The 19,832-nt window shown below is 37.3% G+C and overlaps 2 protein-coding genes across 12 annotated transcripts in view; one reads left to right on the forward strand and one right to left on the reverse strand.

The window, feature by feature from the left end:
• SCAPER (S-phase cyclin A associated protein in the ER) overlaps positions 1-19,832 on the reverse strand; it is a 571,361-nt gene that overhangs the window by 212,998 nt on the left and 338,531 nt on the right. The gene's annotated exons all lie outside the window — the stretch shown is intronic.
• RCN2 (reticulocalbin 2) overlaps positions 1-19,832 on the forward strand; it is a 466,582-nt gene that overhangs the window by 55,525 nt on the left and 391,225 nt on the right. The window lies entirely within an intron of this gene.

Here is a 19,832-nt window from a genome sequence, read left to right on the forward strand (position 1 = left end):
CTTGCCATGGACCTTCAGAATCCTAGCTGCAGGAGAACTCATAACCCCCATGGACACCTGAGTTGGCAGGGACAGCTGCATAGAAAAGAAGCAGAGCAGGACTCCAGCCCATACGCAGCCTAGGGGTTTGGTGCAGGAACTGATGCAGTGCAGCATGGCCAGGGATGCCCATGCCTGCCCCCACCCCCACCCCCACTCCCAACCAGGAATGTCAAGCACTGCTAGATGGCTTTAGCCTTTGAGAGACTGTTTAACCTGAACAGAGCAGGGCAGACTTGCCCATGGTTAGTCCGATCACAGCGCTCCCACTACTTGCTAGCCTCTCCAGGGACCCCAGTCTGGCCATGCCTGCTTACTGGGCAAGCTTCCAATGCTCAACCAGAGTGCTTCCCATGGACCCTTATCATAGCTCCTTTGCTGGCAGACCACGTTTACCTGTTGGAGAGCTCTAGCAGATAGGTCCCCAGTCCACTGACAGTTTCCCTCCCATTGAAACTTCCCCTCTGCCACTTTGCTGGCATGTACTTACCCACAGCACTCCCCACCCCCCACTGCTTTGATGGCTATGGACACGGGTGGACCCTGTCTCCCCTCCCTGGATGGTGAACATATGTGCACACTCCTCCCCTGTCCAACCCAGCTGAGGCACGGGCAGTCCACCATGTAGAGCATGCTGCTGCATTGCAAGTACCTGTGCAGATGCCAGAACCCAGCCCCTGCTGGCGCTCCACCTGTGCCGCCTTAGTGTGTATACGGTGCCCCTGCCCCTACCAGCACAAGTACATACATAGATGCCAGCACCTGTCACCACATGGCCAACATGTGGACACCCGGCAATGTCACCACAGATGGCGGGAATGTATGCGTGGATGTTTCTGCCCTAGTCCCGCAGGTGTCCCCTATAGCAGATGCACGTGCATCTTGCTGTGCCACCACAGTTGCTGGCACACATGAATGAGCACAGATCTCGCTGATACTGCCCCTACAAAGCACTTTGGCACAACTCGATGGAGTACTGGGGCCAGAAGACTAGGGAATACCTAGGCCCCTCCAGCACAGCAGGTTCCTAACCTCAAGGGGATAGAGAACAAAGCCAAGGGCTTGGTCCCAGCCCCCAAGAGTAAGAGCACACAGCCATGGAGTCCTGAGCTAAGCCTTGGCCCTCTGAAATCTTCCAGAATCAAAGCTAGTTAACAGAACCCACATTATACCACAGTCAAATCCAAAGATCATCAAAAAAGATAAAAAAGATAAAAACAAAAAAACCTCATTCAAAGGAGCAACTTCAAAGATTAAAGGAACATCAGCCCACAGAGATTAGAAAGAACTAGTGCAAGAATTCTGGCAACTCAGGCTGGGCGCGGTGGCTCACGCCTGTAATCCCAGCACTTTGGGAGGCCGAGGCGGGCGGATCACAAGGTCAGGAGATTGAGACCACGGTGAAACCCCGTCTCTCCTAAAAATACAAAAAATTAGCTGGGCGCGGTGGCGGGCGCCTGTAGTCCCAGCTACTCAGGAGGCTGAGGCAGGAGAATGGCATAAACCCGGGAGGCGGAGCTTGCAGTGAGCCGAGATCGCGCCACTGCACTCCAGCCTGGGCGACAGAGCGAGACTCCGTCTCAAAAAAAAAAAAAAAAAAAAAAAAAGAATTCTGGCAACTCAAAAAGCCAGAGTGACTTCTTAACTACAAATGACTATACCAGTTACCTAGCAATGTTTTTTGACCAGGCTCAAATGGCTGAAATGACAGACATGGAATTCAGAATGTAGACAAGAATGAAGATCAAGATTTAGAAAAAAGTCAAAATCCAATCCAAGGAATCTAAGGAATATAATGAAACAATACAGGAGTTAAAAGATGAAATGGCCATTTTAAGAAAGAACCAAACTGATCTGATTGAGCTGAAAAACACACTACAAGAATTTCATAAGATAACCACCAAGTATTAACAGTACAATCGACCAAGCTGAGGAAACAATCTCAGAGCTTGGAGACTGGTTCTCCAAAATAACTCAATGAGACAAAAATAAAGAAAAACCATTAGAGAATGAACAAAACCTCTGAGAAATATGGGATTACATGAAGAGACTAAGTCTACAACTCGGTGACGTCCTTGAAAGAGAAGGAGAGAAAGCAAGCAACCTGGAAAACATACATTTGAGAATATCATCCATGAAAATTTCCCCAAACTCTCTAGATAGGAATAAAATTAAAATTCAGGAAATGCTGAGAACCACTATGAGACAGTATACAAGATGGCCATCCCTCACGTCACACAGTCATCAGATTCTCCAAGTGTAGTATAGTTTGAAGTTGGGTAGTATGATACCTCCAGCTTAAGTTCTTTCTACTTATCATTGCTTTGGCTATTTTTCATGTCTCCAAGGTAGGCATAAAAAAAAAAGAAAAAAGAAACAGAAAAGGCAGCTAGAGAAAAGGGGTAGGCCACTTACAAAGGGAATTACATCAGGGTAACAGTGAACCTTTCAGCAGAAATCCTACAAGGCAGAAGACATTGGAGGCCTATATTCAGCATTCCTTTTTTTTTTTTTTTTTTTTTTTTGAGACAGAGTCACCAGGCTGGAGTGCAGTGGTAGTGACATGATCTCGGCTCACTGCAACCTCTGCCTACCGGGTTCAAGTGATTCTCCTGCCTCACCCTCCTGATAGCTGGGATTACAGGCACATGCCAACATGCCCAGCTAATTTTTATATTTTTAGCAGAGACAGGGTTTGCCATGTTGGCCAGGTTGGTCTTGAACTCCTGACCTCAAGTGATCTGCCCGCCTTGGCCTCCCAAAGTGCTAGGATTACAGGTGTGAGCCACTGCACCCAGCCATATATTCAACATTCTTTAAAAAAACTACAGTGAAGAATTTCATATCCAGCCAAACTAAACTTCATAAGCCAAAGAGAAATAACATCCTTTTCAGACAAGCAAATTCTAAGGGAATTCGTTACCAGCAGAACTCCCCTACAAAAGGTCCTTACAGGAGTGCTAAATATAGAAAGGCCATTACCAGCCACCACAAAAACACACTTAAGTACACAGACATTAACACTACAAAGCAACTCCACAATTGAGTATGCATAATAACTATCTAACAACAAGATGACAGGATCAAATCTGCCCATATCAATATTAACTTTGAATGGAAATAGGCTACATGCCCCAATTAAAAGGCACAGAGGGGTAAGTTGGATAAAGAAGCATGACCCAACTGTATGCTGTCTTCAAGAGACTCATCTCACATGCAATGACACTCGTAGCCTCAAAGAAAAAAGATGGAGAAAAATCTACCAACCAAGCAAACAGAAAATAAAAAAAGCAGGGGTTGCTTTCTAATTTCAGACAAAGCAGAGTTTAAAGCAAAAATGAAAAAAAAAAAAAGACAAAGAAGGGCACACATAATAGTAAAGGAATCAATTCAACAAGAAGACTTAACTATCCTAAATATATATGCACCCAGATTCATGAAACAAATTCTTAGGAACCTAGAAAGAAACTTACATAATAATGGTGGGAGACTTCAACACACTGCACCACCAGTATTAGACAGATCATTGAGACAAAGAACTAACCAAGATGTTTGGGACTTGAATTCAACATTTGACCAAATGACCCTAATAGATATGAACAGAACTCTCCTCCCCCAAATAACAGAATATACATTCTTCTCATTTGCACATGGTACATACTAGAAAATCGACCACACAATCAGCCATGAAACAATTCTCAGCAAATTAAAAAATCCCAAAATCATACTGACCACACTCTCAGACCACAGTGCAATAAAAAGAGAAACGAATACTAGGAAGGTCACTGAAAACCATATACATAGTATATATGCTGCTGAAGAGACCACAGAAAACCATATAATCACAAGGAAATTAAACAACCTGTTCCTGAACAACTTCTGGCTAAACAATGAAAATAAGGTAGAAATGAAATTCTTTGAAACTAATGAGAACAAAGATATAACATACCAGAATCTGTGGAACACAGTTAAAGCAGTGTAAGAGGGAAGTTTATAGCATTAACCTACCACCACACCAGAATGAACTAGAAAAACAACAGCAAATCAACCCAAAAGCTAGGAGAAGACAAGAAATAACAAAATCAAAGCTGAACTGAATGGAATTGAAATGTGAAAAATCATACACAAGATCAGTAAATTCAGAAGTGGGTTCTTTAAAAGAAAAAATACAATTGATAGATCGCTACCTAGACTAATGAACAAAAAAAGAGATGATCCAAATAAATGCAATCTGAAATTGCAATGGGGACATTATCACTAACCCACAGATGTAAAAAAAACCCTCAGAAATTATTATGAACACCTCTATGCACTCAAACTAGGAAACCTAGAAGAAACCGATAAATTCCTGGAAACATACAACCTCCAAAGATGAACCAGGAAGAAACTGAAAGACTGAACAGACCAATAATGAGTTCTGAATCAGTAATAAGCCAAACCAAAAAAAGCCACAGCAATCAGGTGTGAGAAAGAAATAAAAGGCATCCAAATAGGAAGAGAGTAAGTCAAATTATCTCTGTTTGTAGACAATATGCTTCTATACCTAGAAAATACCACAGTCTCTGCCCAAAAGCTCCTATGTCTAATAACACCTTCAAGGAAGTGTCAGGATAAAAAAATCAATGTATAAAAACCAGAGGCATTTTTATACATCAACAACCAAGATGTAGAGCCAAATCAAGAGTGTAATCCATTCACAATAGCCACAAAAAATATAAAGAATCTAGGAGTATAGCTAAATAGGGAGGTGAAAAATTTCCACAAAGAAATTTATAAAACACTGCTGAAAGAAATCAGAAATGACACAAACAATGGAAAAACATTCCATGCTCATCCACAGGATGAATCAACATTAACATGGCCATAATGCCCAAAGAAGTTTACAGATTCAATGCTATTCCTATCGAAGTACCAATGACATTCTTCTCAGAATTAGAAAAAAACTATTTTAAAATTCATATGGAACCAAAAAAGAGCCCCAGTAGCCAAAGCAATGCTAAGCAAAAAGAACTAAGCTGGAGATATCACATTGCCCAACTTCAATCTACACTACAAGGCTATAGTAACTGATATAGTTTGGCTCTGTGTCCCCACCAAATCTCGTGTTGAATTGTAATCCCCAATGTTGGAGGTGTGGCCTTGTAGGAGGTGACTGGATCATGTGGGCTTCTTATGAATGGTTTGGCCCCAACCCTCTTGGTGCTGTCCTTGAGATAGTGAGTTCTTGTGAGATCTGGTTGTTTAAAAGTGTGTGGCACTCTCTCTCTCGGCTCCTGCTCTGGTCATGTGAAATGCCTGCTCCCCATTTGCCTTCCACCATGAATATAAGTTTCCTGAGGCCTCCCCAGAAGCTGAGCAGATGACAGACTCATGCTTCCAATTAAACCTCTTTTCTTTATCAGTTACCCAGTCTCAGGTATTTCTTTATAGCAATGTGAGAACAGACTAATATCATAACCAAAACAGCATGATACTGGTACAAAAACAGATACATAGACCAACTGAACAGAATAGAGAGCCCAGAAATAAAGCTGCTCATCTACAGCCATCTAATCTTTGACAAAGTCGATAATATCAAGCAATGGGTAAAGGATTCCTGTGCAATAAATGGTGCTGTGACAACTGGCTAGCCATATGCAGAAGATTGAAACTGGACGCCTTTCTTACCCCATATAAAAAAATCAACTCAAAATGGATTAAAGACTCAAATATGCCATCTCAAACTATAAAAACCCTAGTAGAAAACCTAGGACATACCCTTCTGGACACAGACCCTGGCAAAGATTTCATGGCTAAGACCACAAAATCAGTTGTAATAAAAACAAAAACTGACAAATGGGATCTAATTAAACTAAAGAACTTCTGCACAGCAAAAGAAACTATGAACAGAGTAAAAAGACCACCCACAGAATGGGAGATAATATTTGCAAACTATGCATCTAACAAAAGTATAATATCCAGGATCTATAAGGAACTTAATAAATTAACAAACAAAAAACAAAGAAAAAGTGGGCAAAGGACATGGACAGACACCTCTAAAAAGACAACATGTGGACAAGAAGCATGTGAAAAATGCTCAACACCACTAATCATTAGAGAAATCCAAAACAATGAGATACCATTGATCTCATTGATCCAAATCAATGAGTTACATGAGATACCATCTCATACTAGTCAGAATGGCTATTATTAAAAATTCAAAAATGAACCGATGCTGGTGAGGTTGTTGAGAAAAGCAAATGCTTATATACTGTTGGTGGGAAAGTAAGTTAGTTCAGTCACTGTGGAAAGCAGTTGTGATGCTTTCTCAAAGAACTTAAAACAGAACTACCATTTGACCCAGAAATCCCATTACTGGGTATATATCCAAAGGAATATAAATTGTTCTACCATAAAGACACATGCACATGTATGATCATCACAGCACTATTCACAATAGCAAAGACATGGACTCAATCCAGGTGCCCATTCATGGTGGACTGGATAAAGAAAATGTGATATATATATACACATACACACATACACACACACACCATGGAATATTATACAGCCATAAAAAGAATGAGATCGTGTCTGATATGATTAGGCTTTGTGTCTCCACCCAAATCTCATCTTGAATTGTAATACCCATAATCCCCACATGTCAAGGAAGAGGCCAGGTGGAGGTAATTGTGGAGGTAATTGAACCATAGAGGTGGTTTCCTCCAAGCTGTTCTTGTGATAGTGAGTTCTCATGAGATCTGATTTTTTTTTTTGGAGATGGAGATGCTCACATCTCAGCTCACTTCAACCTCCGCCTCCCAGGTTCAAGCAATTCTCCTACCTTAGCCTCCTGAGTAGCTGGGACTATAGGTGCCCACCACCACACCCGGCTTTTTTTTTTTTTTTTTTGGTATTTTTAGTAGAGACGGGGTTTCACCACATTGGCCAGGCTGGTCTCAAACTCCTGACCTCAAGTGATCCACTGCCTTGGCTTCCCAAAGTGCTGGGATTACAGTTGTGAGCCACTGCACCCGGCTGAGATCTGATGGTTTTATAAGGGGCTCTTTCACCTTCGCTCAGCACTTCTCCTTCCTGCCGCCTTGCAAATAAGGTGCCTTGCTTCCCCCTTGCCTTCTGCCATGATTGTAAGTTTCCTGAGGTCTCCCCAGCCATGAGGACCTGTGAGTCGATTAAACTTTCCTTTATAAATTGACCAATATCAGGCAGTTCTTTGTAGCAGTATAAAACAGACTAATACAATGTCCTTTACAGGAACATGGATGGAACTGGAGGCCATTATCCTAAGTGAACAAATGCAGGAAAAGAAAACCAAATACCACATGTTCTCATTTGTAAATATAAGTAAACATGAACACAAAGAAGACAGCAAAAGGTATCAAGGCCCACCTGAGGGTGGACCTTGGTAGGAGGTTGAGGACTGAAAAATTACCTATTGGATACTACGCTTATTACTTGGGTGATGAAATAACCTGTACACCAAATCCCCATGACACACAACTTACCTAAGTAACAAACCTGCATATATGCCCCTAAAACTAAAAGTTAAAGAAAAACAACAACTTGTATATGCATGTGTGTGTATATGTGTGTGTGTATGTTTACTACTTTGTAAAGAAAGTTAAAATAGTTATACTATTTTGACAGAAACATCAAATTCCCACACATCAAATATTTATGGTGTCATTCCCATTGAGTTTTTTTTTTATTTTTTTCTCTTATTAGCTTTCTGCTATGGTCTTAATGTTTGTGTGCCCCTCTCCAAATTTATGTGTAGAAACTTAATCCCCAGTGTGACAGCACTGGGTGTGGGTCCTGTGGGGAAGTAATTTAGGAGGTCTCCAATCTTGGGAACAGAATTAGTACCCTTGTGAAGGAGGCTTAAGAGAGTAATCCTATCCTACTTTTCAAAGGCAGAAACTGAAGCTTACAAAGGTTAATAAAACCTTGGTGAACTCACAGAGCCACTACATGATCTATTTGGAATTTGAATTCAGGCCCGTAACTACAAAGCCTGTACTCGCAACAGATGCATTCATTACATTGTTTCAACACTTGCTGACTGCATACTCATTGCCAGGAGTTTAACATGCAATATTTCATTTAATAGCCACACAATTCTTTGGGATGTGTCAGAATCTTACATTTTACTGATAAGATAAGGAAACTGACACCCAAAGAAATTAATTAACTTGTCCAGGGTCACACAATAACAAAACAATAAGTTCTAGTCCATGCTTTCAATATTGCTCTTAACTGCTTCCCTAAATACCTTCCCAATGATGATCCAAACCCAACCCACATCATTACTTTCAACAATCCTGTTTCTTCATAGTTCCTGGGAACGGAATAGAAAATAAGCTAGATGATTTACTAGAGTACAGATCTCCAAGTATCCATTTATGACTCTGTAATATCAGAGAAAAGGGATGCAGGGCTGGGGGATATACACCTAGTACTAGAAAGAAATACCTTCAAGACTTCTCAATTTTTTCCATGTGGCCCATGTTTATCATAACTAGAAAATAATGTGTTATATTAAGGAGAAAGGAGTTTTCTACCTGCATTAGTTAATACACAGGGTATCTGTCATGGAGTCTACTAATTTAAAAGAACTGAGCTGAACTGAAGACAGTTAGCATCAAGATCCATACATGGGCAATTTCTCTCTCATTTTTTTTAGTGTCGTTATTTCCGAGAACCTAGACTTACATAAATGTGGTTAAAAACAGTAAGTATTTACTCACTGCATGAGGCAATCAATCACTCAGGTGAGCTTAGAGTAGAATATAGCCAGAGAGTTAGCATGATGGAATACTACCAGGCTGTTATAAGCAGAAACCTCAATAAGCACATCTGCTTACTGAGAAATAAAATCACTCAATGTCACATGTTGGGCCAAAAGAGCCTCTTATAATGCATTTACTTAAAATTAAAATTAAATAATTAATGGTACTACTTCTGGCTCTCAAATATCATTTTCATGGTATTTCTTACCTATTGTAATAATTGACATGCCTGGTTGAAATTTTCTTTAAAAATTATTTTACCACAAGTATTTTATATACTACCTTTCTTCAAGAGATATTTTAAGTATCTTTTGCACAGGTATGGACAAAAACTTAGGAGTATAAACATTTCTACCTGCATTAGTTAATAGACAGGATATGTCATGGAGTCTACTAATTTAAAAGAACTGAGCTGAACTGAAGGCAGCTAGCATCAAGATCCATACTTGGACATGGATGTTTTTGTTCCCTGAAATGTTTGAATGAAACCGATACTTGAGGGAAGTGTGCTATTTTACCGCTTTGAGTAACTTTCCTTAGCACTGTTTTAGGGAGGGGTGGTTAATCACAGTGTGTAGGTACAATACAAGTATTAAAACTGGCCTTTTCAATAAACAACACTCAAGAAATTATGCATCTACAAGGGCAAGAAAAACAAAATGAAGTCTCTACCTCACTTTTTTTTTTTTTTTTTTAAGACAGAGTTTTGCTCTTTTTGCCCAGGCTGGAGTGTAATGGCGAAATCTTGGCTCACTGAAACCTTTGCTTCCCTGCAAACTTCGCCTCCCAGTATTACTTTTTTTTTTTTTTTTTTTTTTAATATGAGGCAGAGGCCAGGTGTGGTGGCTCATGCCTGTAATCCCAGCACTTTGGGAGGCCAAGGCAGGTGGATCACCGAGGTCAGGAGTTCGAAACCCACCTGGCCAACATGGTGATCCCCATCTCTACCAAAAGTACAAAAAATTAGCCGGGTATGGTGGTGGGTGCCTGTAATCCCCCAGATACTGTGGAGGCTGAGGCAGGAGAATCACTTGAACCCAGGAGGAGGAGGTTGCAGTGAGCTAAGATTGCACCATTGCACTATAGCCTGGGCAACAAGAGCAAAACTTCATCTCAAAAAAAAAAAAAAAAAAAAATTAATACCAAATGGACAAGAGACTAAAAATACAAGAATATCTTCTTAACTTTGCGATGGGATATTTTAAAAGGAGAGCAAAAACAATCTTTATAAAAGACAATATTGATAAATCTGACACACTAATATTAAGAAATTTTGTTCAAAGGAACCAAAAGACAATAAAAACACAGCTCAATAACAGGAGTAGATGTGTTTAATATATTTGAACAATCTCGGACTAGTGTCCAGAACACAAAGGAAATTCTAACAATCAGTAGAAAAATGTGTAAAAGATTTGAACAGGCATGTCACAAAAGAAGAATCCCAAATGGCCAATAAATATGAAAAGGTGCCTGAACCTATCTGCCAAAAGACAACTGTATGTTAAAATCTCAGCAAGATCTCACTGTCTACATACAGGAGTAGCAAAAATCAAAATGTCTGATAATAACAAGTGCTGGAAAGAAAGGAAGCAACAAGACTTTTATATACTGCTGGCAGAAATGCAAATTGGTACAATTTCTTTGGAAAACTGTTTAGCATTATCAAGAAAAGATAAAGAGAGGCATATGTTATGACCCAGGAACTCTGCTTGCTAGAGAAATTTTTGCACGAATACCAGGATACATGCTTACAGGCACATTTTTCATAAAAATAATCCAAATGTCCATCAACAGTGGAATGGATAAATACCACTGTGACAAATTCATACAATGGCACACTATATAGTAATGGAAACAAAACTGTACAACATAAATTCTCAAAAACATAAGTTTGATAGAAGGAAGCCATCAAAATATAGACAGTAGGATTCCATTTACATGAAGTTCAAAACTAGACATGTTTAACTAACAGATGGTGTTTAGAAACAGATCCTTAAGTGATAAAACCATAAAGAAAAGGAAGCCGTTTCTAAAAAGTCAAATTAATACTTTATCATAAAATGCAGAGAAATGAGTGTGATTAGCAAAATAAACAGGAGCAGACAAAAGCGTTCTGGAATGCTGACAATGCCCTATTTCTCAATTAGTAGTCACTGAGGTTTTTGCCTTCATAGTTTTCATTATTTTGTGCAAGTAAGTATCTGTGTACTGTATTACATAAGGCAAGGGGTTTCAAAGATACATTTTTAAATAGTCCAAAAATAGTTAGTTTATATAATCATAATAGAAAATACCACTGAACCCAGAGAAATACAAGCAACAATGGGAGAATATTATGAATACCTCTGTGCACATAAAGTAGAAAATCTAGAAGAAGTGGATAAATTCTTGGACACATACACCCTCCCAAGACTGAACCAGGAAGACACTGAATTCCTGAACAGACCAATAATGAGCTCTGAAATGCAAGCAGTAATAAATAGCCAACCAACCAAAAAAAGCCCAGGATCAGAAGGATTCACAGTTGAAGTCTATCAGGTATACAAAGAAGAGCTGGTACTATTCCTACTGAAACTATTCCAAAAAATTGAGATGGAGGGACTCCCCACTAACTCATTCTATGAGGTCAGCATTATCCTGATACCAAAACCTAGAAGAGATACAACAAAGAAAACTTCAGGCCAATATCCTTGAAGAACATCAATGCAAAATTCTCAACAAAATACTAGCAATCCAAATCTAGCAGCACATCAAAAAGCTTACCCACCATAATGAAGTAGGTCTCATCTCTGGGAAGGAAGGTTGGTAACCTACAGAATGGGAGAAAACTTTTGCAAACTATGCATCCAACAAAGGCCTAATACCCAGCATCTATAAGGAGTTCAAACAAATTTACAAGATAAAAACCAATAACCCCATTAAAAAGTGGGCAAAGGCCATGAACAGACACTTCTCTAAAGAAGACATACAGGTAGCCAACAATCATTTTTAAAAAGTTCCACATCATTGATCATTAGAGAAATGCAAATCAAAACCACAATAAGATATCATCTCACACAGTCAGAATGGCTATGATTAAAATGTTAAAAAATAACAGATGCTGGTGAGGTTGTGGAGAAAAAGGAATGCTTATACACTCAGTTTGATGAAGTTTGACTGCTGCACACAACTATCTAACCACCACCTAAAACAAAATACAGAACACTTTTTAATCACCCTAGAAATTTCCTTATGCCCCTTTCCAGTAAGTTATCCTTCTCTCAACACCTGCTTTTTGTTGTTTCTTTTTTAAAAATACAAACCATTTATAAGTTAAATCTGTCATATTCATGAAATAACAATTCAATTTTTCTTTATAGTAGTCTTCCAAGGGAGGCTAGCTGAAAAACGTCTGAAAAACGTCTTCATTTTACTTTGGGCTATATACTTGTCACCTTCTGACAAAACATGGGTGTCACGCCAGCTATATTCAGTTATGTATCAGTTGCAATGAGGAAACAACCATGTAAGCTGAGAACATAGTGAAGGGATCAAAATAAGAGATTCCTAGTATTGAATGCTTCCCATTTCTTCAGCTGAAGAATTCCAGCTGAAAATACAAGAAGCAGAACCATGGGGTTTGGAAGATGGGCAGTGTCTAGCAGGACCTGAACACAGTTTTCTGAATATAATTAGGTTGAAAAAGCTCTTAAGGCTTACTGATTTATCTCTCTGAGCCTAGACTATGTAACTATATGTTACACAGTCACAACAGTTGGCAAAAAGAGGAAAATGGTAGGGAAGAGTTTCTACCTTTCTACCTTATACAGGTATCTGTGAATGGAATTTTACAAGATAAGTTTTGAAAATACCAAAGCATGGCATGGTTTGCTATAGGTATTACAATGTAAATTGTGATTTCACATATCGCAATTCACTTCAAATCATCAATGCTGCCAGCTATGTTGTTTGCTTATTCAGATTCAAAAGAATCACAGCTGAATCTCTATTTAAATTTGGCAGGACTCTATAAAGTCAGGAAAGGCAATTGGACAAACTCCATGTCCAATCCATCTGCTTAAACTGTTTACTTATAGTAACAGCATACACATGTCTCATGTTACTGATAAACCACAGAAAAGCTTCTGGGATGCTGTTACTATCCAAACTTAAATGTAATGTTTATCATCACAAAGTAATGAGAAAAGTCAATGCAAATGCAGATCACATTGACTTGGACCAAATTTAACACAATGGTAAGAATAAGGAAAATGCTTTTGCATATGTAAGACTATTTTTTTAAACTCTTTTTTGAAATAATTGAATATTTCGTCAATAAAAGGGTCTTTTATTTGGAGCAATTTATTTTACCTTAAATTCTGAAAATTAATTTTATTGTTAAACATAAACATACAGAAAAGTCAGAAAAAATAGTAAACCTGTATTTTAATTTTACAGAATTTTAAGAATAATTTTAATTTGAACAATGTGTAACCAGTATCCAGTCAAGAAAAAGAAAACTAGAAGCATAGAGGAAGCCACCTATATGACTCTTTCTGACCACACATCTCAACCTTCTCTCTGAACAATCACGATCCTGATTTTTAGGAAATTTCTTTTTCTATTTTCTTTACAGTTTTACCACCTATGTGTTATTCCAAAACAATACAGGTCCTTTTGTCTTTTCTTGAACTTTATATGACTGGAATTGTAACAGTATATATATTTTTTGGTGACTTGTTTCACTAAAGAGAGTTTGTGAGATACATACTGTTATCCATAGATGTAGTTCACTCATTTTTATTGTTGAATAATAATCCATTATATGAACATACCATAATTTGTATCTCCAGCTATTGATGGATTCTTGCACTATTTTCCATATGTGGTGATTATAAACAATGCTGCCATTGAACATTTGTGTATATCTTGCCTGGTGGATATATGCATTGCTTTCCATGGAGTGTATGCCTAAAAGTGAAATATGATACACATGTCTACAAATTTAGTAGATAACAGTAGACTGTTTGCTACATGGTAGGCTCAACTTATGTTATCACGAACATTGTCTGTATGTTCCCATTGCTCTAGTTCTTTGCCAATACTTGGTATTTTCAATCTAATTTTTGTCATTCTGATAAGTGAATCACATTATCACATTGAATTTTTAATTTGAATTATCCTGATTATTAAAGAGGTTGACTATCTACACATTTATTTTTTAGCTATTTGGATTTCTTTCAGAATGCCTATTCTCTTGACCATTATCCTACTGGTTTAGTTTGTTTTTGCATCTCATTAATTTGTAGGAATTCCTTACATACTCTGGATGCCACTCTTTTGTTGATTATATATAAAAAAAAATTCTTCCCTTCTATTGCTTGTCTTGTTACTCTCTTCCTGGTGTCTTTTGATGAACAAAAGTTCTTATTTTCAATGCAGTCCAATTTATCAAGTTTCCCTTTACTGTTAATTTCTTTTGTGTCATTTTCTTGTCCAGGTAAAACTCCGAGGTAAAGAAGAGATTAATCTATATTATCTTCTAAAAATTAGTTTTTTCTTTTTATATTTAGATCCATCTGGAATTAATTTTTTGTTTATGATGTGAGATACAGGTAACTTTTTTTAAAAAACAAGGATATTCAATCATTATAGCCTTTATTCACTAAATAGAGCATACTTTCCCACAGTGTTCTGTGGTGCTTCCTTTTTCCATATGTGCATAGGCAAATACCTCACATTTCACGGATCAAGCATATATATACAAATGGTACTGTTTATGAATTCAATTATGTTCCATTCTTCTTTTTCTCCATCTTATCGCCAATAGTACACTATCCTAATTACTGTGGCTTTATAAAAAGTGTTTATACTTGGTAGAGCAAATCTTCCATATCGTTCCTCTCCCCCTGCGCCACAAGTCTCGCTCTGTTGCCCAGACTGGAGTGCAGTGGCATGATCTTGGCTCACTGCAACTTCTGACTCCTGGGTTTGAGTGATTCTCCTGTCTCAGTCTCCCAAGTAGCTGGGATTACAGGTGTCCACCACCACACCTGGTTAATTTTTTCTATTTTTAGTAGAAACGGGGTTTTGTCATGTTGGCCAGGCTGGTCTTGAACTCCTGTCATCAAGTGATCCGCCCGTCTCAGCCTCCCAAAGTCCTGGTCATATTGTTCTTTTTCAACAGGGTTTTGCACACTGTTTCATTGGATCTTTGAAATTCCGTATTTTACAATCTGCGCCTAAATATTGTTCTTTAGAAATTCTAAATAGTGTTTTGGAATTTCCAAAGAACAAAGTATTGGACTTTTAAATGAGATTTCACTGAATCTACAAATAAGCTTGGGCAGAAAAGAAAAATATACCATAGTGAGTTTTCCAATCCATAAACATTATAGATTTACTCCTAGATATTTAATATTTTGGTAATATACAAATATAATTGATTTTTATATACTGCCCATTGTCTAGTATCCTTGTTAATCTAACTTATTTGTGCTAATATTTATCTGTAAATTATTTTACATTTTTTATGTATATCATTTGCTAACAATGACTATTTTACTTTTTCTCTCAAATCTTACAACTTTTATTTATTTTTCCACTAGTTAGAACCCCCATTTTAAGCAGAAGTGTTGACAGCAAATATTCTCTTTTGTACACAATTTCAAAGGGAAATTTTTCAACATTTCACCAGTAAATATTATTTTGCTATAATTTTTTTGGTAGATTCAATTAGTCAGATTAAGGAAATTCCATTCTATTCCTGGTTTACTATGAATCTTTACCATTAATTGATGCTGAACTTACCAAACGCTTTTGCTGCGTCTTTTGAGATGATATTTTTTCTTTTCTTCTGTTAATATATCATAATTTTCCAATGTTAAAGCAAACTCAAGTATCTTGAATAAATCCAACTTTGTTGTGATATATTATCCTTATTAGATATTGCATGATTCAGTTTGCTAAAATTTTGTTTAGAAATTCTGACTCCACATTTATGAATGAGATTGGTTTACAATTTTACTTTCTTTAGTTTCGCTGTCACATTTGCAAATGTGGATTTCTTTTTATTTACCCTGCTTGGGCATAATTGGGCTTCTTGAATCTGTAAATTGATTTGTAAGTTTTGGAAAGTTCTAAATGATGATCACTTCAAATACTGTTTCTGCCCTATTTTCTTCTCTCTTTTCCTTTTGGAGCTCTAATTACACAGAAATTAGACATTTTCACCATATATTACATCCTTCTTATACTCTTCTCTTTATTTTCCATATCTTTTTCTCTCCATGCTCAGTCTGGATTCTTTCTTATGATCTATCTTCCAGTGCTTGGCTTATTCTACTGTTACCTCATCTATAATTTTTGTAACTTTTATTACTAAAATGTTCAGTTCTCAAATTCCAATTTTTTCTCAAATGTGCTATATATCTTTTAAAACAATTAATATTTATATCTTTGATCATGATAAGCATAGTTCTGGAGCCTCTGCAGGTCTGTTTCTATTGGTTTTTATGCATGTTGTCTTGTCCCTTTGTATGCTTAATTACCTTACTCTACCAAACACTACATTTGAAATTTATTTTGTTGAGATAATTTGAGACTTAGGTTGCTATTATCTTTCTCCAAAATAAATTTTCCAATTGCTTCTGTTAGCCACCTGGTGTATTAGCAATTTAGAATCATTTTAATCTTTTTTCAGTGATTTGGATTTTCCCAGCCACCTACATGATTTGAAACTGAGTTGTCTGTGTAATGACTGGTGTACTTCCTGTCCACCCTTTTTCCTTGTACAGTCCTTTAAGATCCCAAACCAAAACATGAGTTTTTTTTTTTGCCATAGTCCCTACCATTGATTGTCCTAGATGCCAATATTTTTTTTTTCTCATCAGTCCTGCAAACAGTCTCAAAGGAACTAATCAAACTCATGTCCACTTCTTTTGGATCATCAATGGTACCTAGTCCAAAAATGTCAAATTTCTGGATCTTGGTCCAGTAATTATTCATTACCCTGTTTGCAGTTCAGTTTTATTTCATATTTTATCTAGTTTTATTGTCATCAGTGGAAGGACAGTTCTGAATTACCTACTGTCACTACTGCTAAGTCCATTCCTATAGAAATTTTCAAGCTTGCCTTTTACTTCCTCAGAAGATAGCAAGCATAGTTTTGTAATCTGTGACTAGTAATAACAGAGCCTTGCAGTTCTAGTTTCTGCTTACTCATCACGACTTACTTACTTTTGGGCTTATCTTTTCACTATGGCTACTTGTCCTTGTAAAATTGTTTAACAGAAAGTATCTGAGGCCTAGAATGAAGGTGTCTTCTTCCAATGAGGATTTGTATTCTCTTCTAATTGATTCCTAAAGACACCACAAGTCAATCTAGGACAACTTTAAACTCAATTCACCATCTGAAATAATACAGGTGATGTGAATTTGAGCAGCAAATCTATGCCAGGTGTTGGACTATGGGTATAAATTCTGCATTGTGCCAAAGTGCTTTCTTCATAGTCCTGAGAGTGGGATGCAAAGGTTCATCATTATGTGATGGAGTAGGCTGATGTGGTCTTATCTTCATGAAAGGAAAATCGGAAAAATCTCCTATTAGACCTCATACTTAGGCAGCCCTTATACTTTTACTTTCATCACCTTACACGATGACGCCTGTAAACCACAACCCACATTTGCCAATCTGGCACGTTTTTTGGGGCAATTAAGTTATAAGCACAACTTTCTAAATTCTTGCTTTTTCCTTGGACTGGGAATTCTTTAATTTCTTCTTAGCTATTTGATGCTTTTAAGAAAACTGCTTTCTTCCCCACCCAGCATTTTCAGATATTTTTGTCGGAAGAGTTGGTACCAGTACCCTAGACCAAAGTATGTTAGTAAACAGAAGCGGCTTAAGATATTTTTAAAAGCATAACACATAAATAAAGCTTACACACTTTTAATTTCTGAATGAAATCAGAAAACCCAAAAAAACAGAAGGAACCTGAAATGCATAGTAAGTACAACAAAACCCAGGTCTCCTCAGTTTCCTGACCCCTTCCATGACAAGAGCATTTCTATACATCACAAGTTTAATCCATTAGGTCTAAAGTAGTTCTCCGAACTTTAGAAAAATTATCTAAAGAAACACTGTGTCAAGCGATAGTAGAAAGCATCCATGTTTTGAGGTCTAAATTAAGCAAATAAAGACCTCAAGATTCATCTCTCACCATTCCTCCATTAGTGCTTACACTTGCCCAAGTTCTACTGTCTTACCTTGTCTCTTCTAGACTGTCTTCAAATATCCTTCACTGGGTACCTGGCTTTGGCTCTAATGAGTTTGTTACTCCAGGCAGTTTTCCAAACAAAAAGGAATGGCTATTTACAATTCCTAGACTGAAATCATAAATATCATCAGCTGAATTACACTGAAATGTCAGTATTACTCTACAGAAGTCTTCATAACGTGAGTGTGTCTTGGCTAGGTAAAAAGGATTTCAGTTTAAAAGGAGCAAAAGGATCTTATTGTAGGTAAGTCTAAACTCTTAGGTGGTCCTGCAGTGTATACTCTGAGGACAGCTTTACAGCAAGGTTCCTGACACAGACCATTTAGACTGGGAGCCAGACAACATTTTTCTCCCCCAAATTATAAGAAACCAGAGGTATTTCAGTAAATTGCCCCTTTGTGAAGGAAATAACTTTAGGTGAATTTTGATACTGAATACCTTTCTTATATAGATCATTTTGCCTTTTCCTCAAAAGTTCTATTACTTTAACCTAAAACAATATTCATGAGATAAGATACGTGTAGCAGTGTCTTCAAGCAATTGCCTTTTAATTCAAAGTACTCTATCCTTTACAAAAATAATCAGTATATAATAATTTTAAAAAAGATCAGAGATTTTTCCCAAAGCACATTGAATCTTTAAATACTGCATTCTAGCAAATGTGTGACAACTACCAGTTTCTGAACCTCTGGTATCCTGAAAGGGATGTGTTACACACAAGAACTGACTTTACAGCTCTGTCCTATTCAGTGAATAGGCTGCTTTCGGTTTTTTCAGATGACTGTACTATCTGATGCCAAAATGTAGTTGAGCACTACCTTATAAAGTTGGACATTCATATGCCTGAGAACCCCACAATTCCACCATTGAGACATATGCCTTAGACTAGAGCAGTGATTCTCAAAATATGGTCCTTGGACTAGCAGCATCAATATCACTTAGGAACTTCTTAGGAATACAAATTCTCCAGACCCACCCTAAACCTACTTAATCAGAAATCTGGGGCAGGAGCCGGGGGCAGCAATCTGTGTTTTAACAAGTTCTCTAGGCAATTCTGATGCAGACGAAAGACTGAGACCCCCAACTTTAAAGAAATTCTTGTTTATTTACTCTGATACAAGAATGTTTGAGCAGCACTGTTTGCCCATGCTTGTGTGCACTCTCTCTCTCTCTCTCTCACATACATACACAAACTCTCTCTCTCTGAAATGTCCATTGTCAGAACAGATTTAAAAACTGTAGTATTAATACAACGAAGGACTTACTCTACAGCAGAGAAAAGCAATGAAAAACAGCTATAAGGCTAAAAACTTAGAACCATAATTTTGACTGAAAAAATAATTGCAGAAGTCTATCGTACAATATTTTATGAAGGTCAAAACTAACTAACGTTATTTGACAATACATTTACGTGATAAAGCAATAAAGCTATTTCTAAAAAACAATGATACACCTTTAATTCTGTACAGTATTCCCTTTAAAGGAATCAGGAATGGGGTGAGAAACGATCATATTGAGAACCACAAATGTAGTGGTAACAATCTTACTCCTAAATTGGGTGGTGAGTTCACAGCTGTTCACTGTATTTATGTTATTTTTATTACAATTTCTTTTGTATATATCAAATATAACATAATAACCTTTAAACCTAGAAAACAAAACAAAAAACCAAAAACTACAGCTAATAAATGAAAATAGCCATTACTTTAAATAGAAAATTAGAAACCACCTAAATATTATACTTTATGTA

The sequence above is a fragment of the Macaca thibetana genome, chromosome 7, assembly GCF_024542745.1.
Source record: "Macaca thibetana thibetana isolate TM-01 chromosome 7, ASM2454274v1, whole genome shotgun sequence".
Taxonomy (NCBI): Eukaryota; Metazoa; Chordata; class Mammalia; order Primates; family Cercopithecidae; genus Macaca; species Macaca thibetana.